Below are 13,725 nucleotides of genomic sequence, written 5' to 3'. Positions count from 1 at the left end.
CAGTAATTTAATGTTTGTAAAGCATGGACTGAAATAGCTACAGTATAATCAAAAGCAAATAACTGCTGAGGAAATTGGCGTATTTTAATTTGGTTCAGACTATATTTTACATGTTCGGGGTGTACTGTAATGTACGAGTTTGTATGTAGAGCTTAAATGTATAATTAATATAGCTTTGAAGCTAGTTCTATTCACATAATTAAAATTTATCATGGAATTAGCTTTCAAATAGAGACTTTTTAACAAGTTATAGTCAATGCTATAAATTAGATTTTCTCTGATGAGCTCTGAATAGAGGACTATCGTTTATCTCAATGGTATTTTATTAGAGACATTTTAATTGCTGTGGCAGGTGAAAGGTACCATCCAGTATCTTGGCTAAACACTTTTGTTAATGAAATCATTTTTCCTACTAGCACTACTGGTTTAAGAATATTCTGTTTTACTGAAAATGAATTTTATTTATTTATTTGAGAGAGAAAGAGAGAATGAGAGAGAGAGCATAGAGGGGGGAGGGTCAGAGGGAGAAGCAGACTCCCTGCCAAACAGGGATCCCAATGTGGGACTCGATCCTGGGACTCCAGGATCATGACCTGAACGGAAGACAGTCGGCTTAACCAACTGAGCCACCCAGGCGCCCTAAAAGTATTTTATAAATATAGTTCAACTTCATGTCGAATACCAGGTAAATCTACTTTGTGGGGAGTTTATTCCATAAAGGAAAAGGGAATCTTTTAACATTTGTTTTTGTTTTTTTTTTTTTAAGATTTTATTTATTTATTTGACAGAGAGGGAGAGCAGGAACACAAGCAGGGGGAGTGGGAGAGGGAGAAGCAGGCTTCCCGCGGAGCATGGAGCCCGATGTGGGAATCAATCCCAGGACCCTGGGATCATGACCTGAGCCGAAGGCAGACGCTTAACCACTGAGCCACCCAGGCGCCCCTCTTTTAACATTTGTGAGGGAGATGATACACTATTTCTTGTAAGTGGAAGTCAAAAGGGGGAAATTCCAAATTTCCCTTCCAGTCATCTAAAAGTAAAGATCTGGGGGTTGATTGTTGATGATTAGATTATGGGTGTGGTGTTTTTGCTGCTTTGTAATTATTTGTATTTTTTCTTAGAATACGTTTTTTTAAAAAATTCAAAATTACAGAAATAAGTAATTTAAAAATCTCCAATAATCCTTTCTTTAAGAGATAACTACTCTGAACAATTTGGCATACTTTCTTCCAGAAAATTTCCACACGAATTATTTTTTTCTCCTTAAGACTGTAGGTCTATTGCCAACAATGTTTGAATTCTTCCTGCTCTGCCTGCTGCATTTCATCCAATTGGCCCACCCCTGCAGTTTCAATCACTTTGTTGGAATGACATATTATGTAAATGAAGCCAAAAATCCCAGTTTCTGGGTCTAAGGGCAGATTTTGTGCCAATGCATCTGTGCCTAAGAGCAGATTTTAGATTGTGTGCCTGTGCCCAAGTAGGGACTGGGTGTCAGCTTGTTCAAAGTGTAGCGGAATACCCATCCCCACCCGGAGTGAGACTGCTTCTGGTGACGTCCTTTCCTCTTCCCCAGACCCAAGAACCTGATGGAGTACAGCACTGAAGGGTGGTGTCTGTATCACACTCCCTCACGTTTGGTTCAGTGGATTAAGCAAGGTCTCTTCCTTCAATTTCGCTCTTGTCAAAATGATTACCAAATTTATTCCATCTTGGGTTGTATATTTCCCAGCTTTTAATGGATGATTTTTATGATTTAGTATTTGACCATTAATTCAGTAGACACCAATGAGAACCTCTAAAAAGTGTTTTAGAAAGTGATCTTTATTCAATGTGATAGGTCATTTGGAGTAAATATCCACCCCTTAAAGAGGGGCTGAATTTAACAGTCTAAAAGCCATGCTCCATTTAGTGTGGGATTGAATTTTAACATATCAAATAGATTTACTGAAGCCTAATAAAATATTCCATGGAAATTAGAATATTAATTCTAAAAAACCTTGGGTCCAAATGCATCAGAAACTGTTAAATGTCTTACTGAATTTTGTCAACTTGCCAACCCCCCCTTCATATGTCATCTTCTGAGTAGCAAAACAGAAAGTATACCTAGTTGGGGAGGCCAAATCTGTCTGTGAGGTTTCTTCTGCAGACAGAATTGGGGTAAAGGATTTTAAACACCAGCTTTTTAAATTTTCATGTTGGGTATAGCTCCTGTATTTTAAGCCATGTGAATTTGGTGTATATGTCAATCTATGTAGACAATTTTTATATATTAACATTAATTGTGAAGACTTACTTTGCAATAGATACTTTATTAAGCATTTATATGGATCATATGATAAACTATAAGCACCGCTCAGTCTCATCAGTGTTTCATGAAAATGGGGGTGCTTGATCTCATCAAGCACCCCCATTTTCATGAAAGAATAGACAATGAAATATCAGCAAAGGATGATGGAGATGTCAAGACATTTGTTATGATGAATTCCTAATAATCCCTTTATAACACTTCAAGGACTAAATTTGCTGAGAACCTTCCAGAAGCAGGGTCCAGATTTGTGGTTAAACCTCTTGTCTGATGAGACTTCCAGGGGTCTTGAAATATTATTGTCCTCATTTTATTGATGAGGAAACGGAAGACCAAAGTAACTTGCTCATTCATGTATGCATCCATTCCATCGTCATTCACTAAACACGGTCTATAGGCTTGACTCTCTATTGGATCCTGTGATCAAAAGCAAGTAAGTCATGGCTCACTCTAGTGTCCAAAATTTTAGACTTGTTTCTTTTAGTGGGAGAGGGAGTGGAAGAAGCACTGCTGTCACGGGATTGGGTTGAGCCTTGAATCTACTTATGGTAGAATCCATAATTCACCGTTAATTTTTGGAGCCCCCACTACGTGTCAGGCATAGGAGAACACAGAGTAAGGAAATCAGGTGAAACCTCTACTCTTGCTCAGTTTACAGTCTAATTGAAGAGACAGGCAAGAAGGAAGCAAGCAAACAAATGAAGAAAAGATTACGAATTGTGAAAATAAACAGGGTGAAGTGATAGAAAACTCGAGAGCAGATTCAAATTAGACGGTTTCTCTGAGAGGATGTCGTTGAAGAATGCTGAGGCCAAATGATAAGAAAGATCAAGCCAAGACTCAGGTGTGATCTGGTGTTGTGTTTAGGTTGCGATTGTGAAAAGTATAGGGGCCAGAACAAGAGGGGCCCCAAAACCATAGTGTGGAGTTGCAATTACATTTGAAGAGCAGTGAGAAATCATCAAGGGCTGTTTAGCAATGGGGAGTGGCAGTATGTATTTTTAAAAGGCCATTCTGCCTGGTGAGTGGAGAATGTATCAGAAGGGAGCCAGCACGGGCATGGAACATGCAGTAGGAGGTTCTTTGCAAAGGTGAGAGATGTCAGTGGCCGTGTTGCTGAACAGTGCATGAGCTGAGATATTTTGGAAATCCATATACCAGGACTTGGTCCTGGAATGAATGTGTGAAATGAGGAAAGTTATCAAGGATGGTACCCAGGTTTCTGACTTTGACACTGAATGGATGACAATGTTGGTGCATTTACTGATGTGAGGAGAACTGGGGAGGTTGGAAGCAGGTTAGAATCTTCAGAGATCTCATACAATAAAAATCTCATGGTGCCTCCTTCCTTTAAACATAATAAAAAATAAAAACAACAGTAAGTTAGAACAAATGAAAAGCTGTCTTATTGATTCTTAACCCTGATGGCCACCTATATAGTTTTATTTAAAAAATATTACATATTCAATGCTTTCTTTAAAAAATGTTTTGGAGGAGTTCCCCAGTTTTTTTGATGTTTTATCCACAAGCTTGTTCTTTTCGTTCAAGTACCAAGCCCTGGGAAAGATCAAGTTTTATTTTGGTATGGTGAGATGCATGTAAAAGTGCTAAGAGATGTCGACTAGGTTGTTGGATATACAACTGCAGAAGCTCAGGGGGTGGAATAGAGACATAAATTTGCGAGTTGTCAGCATATAGATGGTTTCAAAAGCTATGTAAACAGATGAGATCACACAAAGAAAATGTGTAAAAGAAGAAGCGATCCAGTTGAATTTCTAACTTTTAGATGAGGAGCAGGTGAAGGAGACTGAAATGAAGTGGCCAGACTGAGAGAAGATGATGTCAGGGAAGGTAAGAGGAGAGTAATTCAAGAATGAGGCAGTATCTAGTGCTCTAAGTGCTTCTGAGTGGTCAAGTAAGATGATGTCAGAGAAGTGGGTGTTATTGGTGACCTTAGCATGAAGGCATCTCGGGTTATTGTTGAGAATAAAGTAGATTGAGAAGGTAATGAAAGGTGAAGTAGTAGAAATGATGTATGTAGAAAATGTCTGTAATCTGTTTTACTGTGAACGAGGAGAGAAAGTTGGTGTAGTAATTGGAGAGGATCATTGGATCAGGCAATGTTTTATTTGGTTTAGTTTTTAAGGATGAATGAGAGTAACACATCTTTGCATGAGAGGAATGGTCCAGCAGGAGGAAGGGTTAGTTGATGTAGAAGAGAGAAGGGATAACTGAAGGACCAAAGTTCTTGAGAGGATGAGAAAGGCTGGGATTCAGAGCAGGAAAGTTAAAGAATATGGGGGGCTTCCTGTTTAAGAATAGGCAGAAAGTATCTTAAAATATTCATCTTTTTGCTTCCTTAGCCACCATCCTTGTCTGAAATCTTTCCCTTGATCAGATCAAATATGAGAAATAAGAATTTTATAGCGTGACTAAAATACTGACAAATTGTAAAGAGTCAGAAGGGAAGACCTGAAGAAGAAAGGTCCAGAATTTACATCAGAAAGATGCACCTGGAGAGTAATAATGAGCCTGAGCTGCTCCTCCTTCCTGAGACTGAAGGCTGAGAGGAGGTCCATGGGGAAGAGACTGGATGGGAGACCTCAGAGAATCATGTAGAAGAGGAACAGGTTAGAATTAGGAGACTGCTGAACATTCTCTGATAGCCAGCATCCAAGAGTTTTATGGAAGCCTAGAAGACACCTAGTAATAGCAGTGACTCACATTTATTAAGTACTTGCTATGTGGCAGGCATTGTTATAAGCGATTTTTACAATAACCAATCTAATCATGTTGTTTAATCCCAATAACGCATGAGGTAAGAAGAATTATTTCTCCATTTTATAAACGAAGAAACTGAGGTTTGACACTTAGATAACTTTCCCAAAGCCACACAGCTTTAAGTGGGGGTCAGAGATTCAAAGCTGGGCAGTCTGGTTTCAGAACCTCATTAATCACTATTAATCATTATTGCAAATGTCTATAGACCATTTATTAACAGCAGAAGAAATCTCTACATGATGGCTAAGGGTTGACCACATTAGCCATTCCTCTTTTTACTGTAGGGTGAGGACTTTCCACCAAAAGTCACATATATATCTGGTTCCTGAGGGACAGAAGGCACTAGGCAGGTGATGTTCAGATTCTGGAAACATAGGTTGATATTGCTTGGACCACTGGTAGGCTGAGAATACTCTAAACAAAACCTCTGCTTTAAGTTTCACTGTATAGGATCTGAGCAAGATCCTTTACTTCTCTAACTTTTTTTGGTTAATAATGCTGGCCCCAAAGGAGAAAGATAAGAAAGCTAAGGCTTTAGAGGAACCAGGCAAGGACATCTTGGAAGAGGGTATCAGCCAGCACTAGTCAAAGTCTAGATACTGAGGATGTGAGAGCAAAATGAACACAGTTCTTAATTGCAGCCTTGCTGGGTTTCAGAAAAAGAACTCTGCCATTGGCCTCTCAAGAGCTAGGCTGCTAGGATGTAGTGGACGTGGTACTTTCCCAGAGTAGACTGGGGACATTGTATTTTGTGGGGGTCAAGAGGTAGATAAGGAGGGATAGGGATGAGAAAAGTGTATAGAATCTGTATTTTGGGGGTTGGGATCCTAGAATTAAATCAGGAAAGGGCAAATGGGCCCATGATCAAGACTTTTCCAGGCTCTTCCTGAGTAGTCCACACCTGATTACAGCACTAGTGCTCTTACCTCCCGGGCTGGTAGGGCCTTATGTGGAGGTTACTGCAAATGCAGAAGAGCAGGCATTGGAGCTCTTTGGTCCTAACTAGCAGGTTATACGAAGATGGGAACAAATCTTCCAATGAGAAACAGAGACAGATTTATATAAAGTCAATGAGGTTAAAATTTCATGGTTTTTCATTCACATGCATTCCCGTCCCCAAACTGGTAGATTCTTCTCTGGAGATGCATAGAGCCCAGCCTGGGACAACTTCCCTAGTCTGATGGTGGTCCTGGGCTCTGGGTACAGCCAGAGGGCTGTCAACACCGTCTCCACTTTTAGCAGGCCTCTAGCAACAACTCGTTCCCATGAACTGCATCCCAAGGAGAAGCCGTTAGAGTAAGATTTGTTCCTGGCTGGGGGCCACTATGACCAAGAACCCATCGAGAGGTAGGGAGGGTAAAAATGGGTTGGGGGGGGCAGGACCAAAGGCTTGACTTCTGGTGGAGCCGGACCAGCAACTATGCAACAGCTGACAGTCTGAGGCCAGGTCATATGCGATCAAAAGGCTACAGTTACCCACGGGTAAGAAGCATCATCTGACAAACTGGATGAAGGTAGACATGAAGCATTAACTCGAACAAGTTGTGAAACTGAAAGAATACTTAAAAAAATTATAAAAAATAAAAACCAAATTTTTATCAGTCTTGTCATAGAAAGGTCTACATTGCTTTTTGTTCCTGCTATAGAAATTGATATTATAGTCTACGGCCATATCACCCTGAATGTGCCCGATCTTGTCTGATCTTGGAAGCTAAGCAGGGTTGGGCCTGGTTAGTACGTGGATGGGAGAAATTGATATTATAAAATTGCCATAGGAAGAGGTGATCAAATAGAATGAAGCCCAAAAAGGTAGAAAAAAATATAGGGGTGTGTTGGATAGTTAATAATAGTAGAGATACAGTATGATTTTCTGGATTTTATGATACCGTCAGTGTTTTAGTTATCTATTGCTATAAAACAGATCACCTCACAATGTGCTGACTTAAAACAACAAAAAAACCATAGACTTCTAATTTCCTCCTAAATCTTCCATTTGGGCAGGGCTCAGGAGAAAATAGCTTTTCTGTTTCAGGTAGGGTGGTTCAGAAGGGCTAGGAGGGTCCATTTCTATGATGGTTCAGCTCAATGGCTTAACAAGTTGGTTCTCGCTGTTGGTTGCTCAGCTGGAACTGTTCAACCAGCAGCCTCAGCTTCTGTCCTCATGGGCCTCTTGGGCATAGTCGTGAGATATCCCCTCTTGGGGATACAACATGGTGGGTGGGTAGGTTCTAAGAATAAGTGTTCTAAGAGGCCCGAGTGAAAGTGCAGGGCATCTGATGAGATCTAATTGTACAAGTCCTCAAATGTCACCTCCACTACAGTGAATTGGACATCAAGACATTAAAACCAGTGCACATTTAAGGGAATAGAACTAGATTTCACCTCTCAATGGGATGAGTAGCAAAGAAATTGGACCATCTTTGTTTTACCATAGTCAGCTTTTTGAACTTTTTAATTCACTGTGACTTTTTCTCATTCTAAATAAGTACTCCCTTTCATATTTGATTTTGCATATGAATTTTTAAATATTCCTCTTAGGGGCTCCTGGGTGGCTCAGTCTATTAAGCGTCTGCCTTCAGCTCAGGTCATGATCTCAGGGTCCTGGGATCAAGCCCCAAGTCAAGCTCCCTGCTCAGTGGGGAGCCTGTTTCTCCTTCTCTCTCTGCCCCCACCTACCTCCCCCCACCCCTGCTCATGTGCTTTCTCTCTCACTCTCTCTCTCAAATAAATAAAATCTTTAAAAAAATTCCTCTTAAAGAGAGCCACCAAATTGAATAAGGTTGAACCCCCTAAAAACCTGAATCCAAGCCTAAGGGGAATTACTGATGCCATCCCACAATGCAGAAGTAGATGATTTTGAGCCTGTGTGACTTAAGTTAGAGAATTATTATCTTGGTTTTTTGTCTGTTTTTAATTTAATTTTTTAAAGATTTATTTATTTACTTTAGAGAAAGAGAGAGAGCTTGAGCAGGGTTAAGGGCAGAGGGAGGGACAGAGAAAGAGGGAGACAAGCAGACCCCCCCCCACCACCAGTGAGCAGGGAGCCTGGAGCTCAATTCCATGACCCTGAGATCATGACCTGAGCCAAAATCAAGAGTCGGACACTTAACTAACTGAGCCACCAGGTGCCCCCTTGCTTTTAATTTTAGACTAGATTTTTTTCTCAGTGGCCTGGGTTCATTTAGAAGGTAGATAATCTAGAATTATAGGCACCAATCTAGGAGGCCTGCTGCATGTGTCATTACTTATGAGAATGAATTCCAATTTTTTAAAAAGATTTTATGTATTTATTTGACAGAGAGAAACACAGCGAGAGAGGGAACACAAGCAGGGGGAGTGGGAGGGGGAGAAGCAGGCTTCCCGCTGAGCAGGGAGCCAGATGCAGGACTCGATCCCAGGACCCTGGGATCATGACCTGAGCCAAAGGCAGACGCTTAACCAACTGAGCCACCCAGGCGCCCCTGAATTCCTATTTTTTATGGAGGCAAGTCAGTAGAGTCAGCAGCAGACACACCTTGTATATTTAGATGTTCTTTTTTACTCATATTTGTTTGCTGCTATTTAAAAAAAAAGAAGATAGTGGACATGTTGGCCAAACAGAAATATATGCCATAACCCTTGCTCTTCTAATTAGAGTTGCATCCATAGTATTTCCTAAACTAAAGCCCCAAATTTGGATTTTGCAAATTTCCTAGCACCTAATGAGGGGAAGGAGAAAATAGGAGCAATTTTTGTCCTTTGAGTAAGAAATATGTTGTGTTCAGAGTTACAATAAAGAGTAGAATAAAAATGACCCACACACTTTTCAGAAGCCTTCTAGATAGGTTGTAAGGTGTGAAATTAAGCACATATGTGAACGTATTAAAGTTCTTCACCAACAAAACTGAGTATGGGTCCTCCATGGGTTTGAAAGCAATCTGGCAGAGCATAATTGCATGGATTACAGCATTCCATGTAAGTGCATTAAAATAAACCAGTAACCTGCTCCTGAACTGTGTGTAGGAAGACATTGGAGGTCACACCTAGACTTGAGAAATAAGAATGATCAGAATCCATGGCTGAGGTGGGCCAAGAAAAAAATTGACTTTATCTGCCCTGTGTTTGAAAAGGGGGCAGAGTATTAATTTGAAAATATGCCCAAAAGTGTTTCCAGGGCTTCTGCCAGTTTTCAGTGTTTAATGGAGAAGGTAATTGGGGAATATAAATTACCTAGAGGCGTTTATCTATTTAGGTGACATAATCAATTTTGGCAGGCTTCTGGAAAAGCCAGAGCAAAGACTTCTTAAAGTTAAGGAAGGGCAGGTTTGATGATGTTCCCTGATAAGTATTAGTGCTGACAAAACTTCATGAATTATGATAGGCAAGAAGTGACACAGCATGGCGTGCACTGTTCCTGAAAAAAATACCCGGATCACCCCAGTGACATCAAATTAGCATTGTTCTTCGACGTTAGCAATGACCACAAGACACTGTGAAGAGTATTCCCTAATTGCTAAGCCATTAACAACTGACAGTTTACCCCATCAAGAAAGGTTCAAGGCAGGGAAAGCCTTGGGTCAGCCAGCATGTGGCCATGTGGCCTCTACAATTTTTCGGGGATTACCAGTTGAAAGCCTGTGACCAGGCAATCACAGAAACCTAACTTGGCTTTTGCTCCCCCTGCTATGCCTTTATTACCTATATAGATGTCAAGTCTAGGTTTCGGAGCTGTTCTGCCCAAAAAGAGGAAACAAGCCTGCAGTGTTCACCAGCCATTGTCTGTTGGGTTGCAACTGGATATACACTCACACATTACTATTTTTCTGGCCCTAAAATGGACCATTACTGACAGATTTCAGGGATATGTAAATGGGGTGGCTTTTAAAGTATGGACCATTAGCAAAATGCTCATTCAGGCCAAACTAGACTGCCTGGTGGGTGGTTGATCTAGCTGACATATTCTAATGTTTATTATAAATCAGGCCTCACCATCAAGATATGTGGATGCACATTTCCAAAGACACTTTATATAGGATGACAAAAGTATTGCTTAGAAAGAGCCAAAGCAATTTATGACTCAGAAGGGGCTGGAAGTCCTCTTAAAAGTGTTATGGCCAAAATTTGGGTGGCTCTTCCCTTTCTCCAATAATTCAATGTCTAAGGCAAAGCTTCATTACCTTGTTTAAGGCAGAGGGTGGAGAAAAGCACCAAGTGCTTCTACTTCATCTCTAAGGGTCTTAACGTTTTCTGTGAGCCTGGGGCAGAGAAGAACTGTATATGGGGAACTGTAGTGAGCACTGACAGCAGTGCTCTATCCAAGGGTAACCAAGACAAGTGGGGGTTTTGTTTGTTCTTTAAACAATCGTTCTTATTCCAGAGGTAGTATGTTTGTGTTGCAAAAAAGTAGTATAGGCAGGCAAAAATGAAAACTTCACATTCCGTCCTCCAGAGATTCCTTTGTAATACTGTAGTGCCTGTTTGTTTGGAACTTTCTCTGTGTATAAAATGTATATATAGGGCGCCTGGGTGGCTCAGATGGTTAAGCGTCTGCCTTCAGCTCAGGTCATGATCCCATTGTCCTGGGATTGAGCCCCACATCAGGCTCCTGGCTCAGCGGAGAGCCTGCTTCTCCCTTTCCCTCTGCCTCTCTCCCTGCTCATGCTCTCTCTCTCTCTCTCTCTCTCTGTATCTCTGTGTCTCAAATGAATAAATAAAGTCTTTTAAAAAAATAAATAAAATGTATATATAGGGGCACCTGGGTGGCTCAGTCGGTTAAGCGTCTGCCTTTGGCTCAGGTCATGATCCCAGGGCCCTGGGATCAAGTCCTGCATCGGAGTCCTCGCTCAGTGGGGACTTCTCCTTCTCCTGCCCCACCCCCTCCTTGTGCTCTCTCTCCCTGACAAATAAATAAATAAAATCTTAAAAAAAAAATATATATATATATACACTCATATACATATACATAGAATATATACATATACAAAATATAGTCATACTGTAAACCTGCTTTTTACAATATTTTATTTAGAAATAATTTCAACCTTACAGGAAAGTTGCAAATATAAAGATATTACAAATAACACTGATACACCCTTTACCCAGATTCACTTACTGTTAATTTTTTGTCCCGTTTGCTTTATAATTTGTACTATCTAGAACCCCTTTCCCCATTCCCTGAACCACTTGAGGGTAAGCTTCGCACAGCATGGTCCTTTGTCTTTAAATACTTCCGAGTGTATTTTCTAAGATTGTCCCTTGGTTTGAAGAGGTCTAGATGATAGATGACTTGGATTATTGGGAAAGGAGAGTGCTTTAGAACTAATGTAGACTCGAGATAAAATGCCAGAAAATATTAAATCCAAAAGCAAGACTTGCGCTCATTGTATCCAGCAAAGAGCCAGCCCATTCCGGCTGCTTAACTGGAGACAATTCAAAGCTGAAGCCACTGAAATCAGTGTGCATGGATTTTTCTGACCTTGGACCCTGGTACTAGTAATTTGATCTGGTTACCTTTCTTTTACAGGCTACCTTAAGTGGGAACAGATGTATCATAAACATGAGTGTTTCAAGTCCAGGAAGTTTTAACTTCCTTCTAAAAACAAACCTGTTTGTTTTCCAGATTCTAGACAAGGTGAGATATCTAGAAAGCTTGTTTGGAAAGACAGAGGAAGGGCAAATTTACTTTGAGTAGTGAAAGGAGGGAGGGAGGGAGGGAGGGAAGGATGGGTGAGTGATGAGATAACAAAAGATATATATACAAATTTTCTAATTTTTCTTAAATCAGTTTTATTTTGTTCATTATTATTTTAAAAGATTTTATTTATTTATTTGACAGAGAGACACACACAGAGAGAGGGGACACAAGCAGGGGGAGTGGGAGAGGGAGAAGCAGGCTTCCCGCCGAGCAGGGAGCCCGATGCGGGGCTCCATCCCAGGACCCTGGGATCCTGACCTGAGCCGAAGGCAGACACCTAACGACTGAGCCACCCCAGCCGCCCCTAAATCAGTTTTTTTTTAAAGATTTTTTTTGTTTATTTGAGAGAGAGAGTGAGAGAGAGAGCACAAGAGGGGGTAGGGTCAGAGGGAGAAGCAGACTTCCTACTGAGCAGGGAGCCCCATTCTGGGACTCTGGCATCATGACCTGAGCCGAAGGCAGTTGCTTAACCAACTGAGCCACCCAGGCGCCCATTAAATCAGTTTTTATAGTGTGGCTTTATTTTCTAATTTCAAACACTGTGACTTCCCAAAAAGTCAGTTTCACAAAAGTAAATTAATAATTCTTAAGCCGAATGGAAATGTCTTTTGATCATCTACACTCCTGTTCATCTCTGATAGCGCCAATAATCAGAAACTACAGAATGAAAGCAGGCTTAGATTCTCCAGCTACAGAAAGTAAGACCAAGGAAAATGCAGCATATCAATTAAGGTCTCGTGCTAAATCAGTAATAAAGCTAGGAATAAAATGTTCATGTTCTAACTTCTGTCAGGGTCACTAATTTTCACTGTTTTTCCAACGAGGACTGATTATTCTAAAAATATAGAAGTTCCACTCTTTCCCAATGCTGAGCACGCTGCTGGCGACACTGTATTCGATGTATCACTGGTGCTAGAAAGGAAAAAGTCCCCTTAGGTCATCTTGTCCACTTCCTGGGGACATGGCTGTGTTATTCAACTGCAATGGCTCAGCTGATGAAAATTTCAGTGTGGGTTGAGAACTGATTGCAGTGGGGATTAGGCTGAATGAGAAGATGGAATGGGCTTATTGAAGAAAAGAAAAAAAAAAAAAAAGCAGAAGCAGATTGGGAAAACACCAGAGGAGAGCACTTGTTGGATCACAGCACTGTAAGTAACTGTCAGAGGTCGTAATTCATCCGTGGACAAGACTGTTGAGTTTATTCTAAATAAAAATGAAAAAGATTGCATATCTTCCTTAGGAAGACCCTTCAACAGAGCCAAGTTCCTGGCAGTCCCTGAAGTCAGTTCTCCTTGGTTTTATTTTCAGAGCTGAATTTCCAATCAGGATGGAAAGAAAAATGTCTAGTAGAAAATGGATTTTCCCCTAACACATAAGGAAATTTGGCTCCCTGATGTTTGTGCGGCTTTCCATGACCTCAACCTGATACCTGTCTTCTGCATTTGTAACCCGCTGGACCATTAGAAAAGACACATTATGAGTGTCCCTAACAATCTGAGGGAAACCCCTCCGGCTTGACTTCTTAGCCTCACCTGGTCGCAGTCCCTGTTTTGTTACCTCATTGGCTTTAACTCCTATGCGCCCCACCCCAACTCTGCTCCAACTCTTTTGGCTTCCTTACTGTTTCTCAAGCATGACAGGGACTCTCCCACCTCTAGGACGTTGTACCTGCCATTCCCTCTGCCTGAATTGCTTTTTCTCCAGTACAGGCATCACATCCTTTGGGTCATCTTCTCAGTAAGGCCATTCTGGGAAATCCTAACATTTTAGTTCCTCTGTAATACCTACACTCCCCTGCTTCATGTGTTATTTTTTTTCTCTTTAGTACTTATCTAACACGGAATATGTAACTTACTTATATTATTATCCACTATCCCCTTCCACACCAGAATATAAACCTCATGAAAATAGGAGTTTTTATCTTTTAATTTTGGTTCCATTTCCTAGAACCTGGAAGAGTGAC

This window comes from Callorhinus ursinus, unplaced genomic scaffold (genome assembly GCF_003265705.2).
Source record: "Callorhinus ursinus isolate GAN/ISIS: 27379988/994484 unplaced genomic scaffold, GSC_fseal_2.0 scaffold1, whole genome shotgun sequence".
In the NCBI taxonomy this organism is placed as follows: Eukaryota; Metazoa; Chordata; class Mammalia; order Carnivora; family Otariidae; genus Callorhinus; species Callorhinus ursinus.
The sequence above is the reverse complement of the archived record's forward strand: the minus strand, read 5'-3'. Positions refer to the sequence as shown.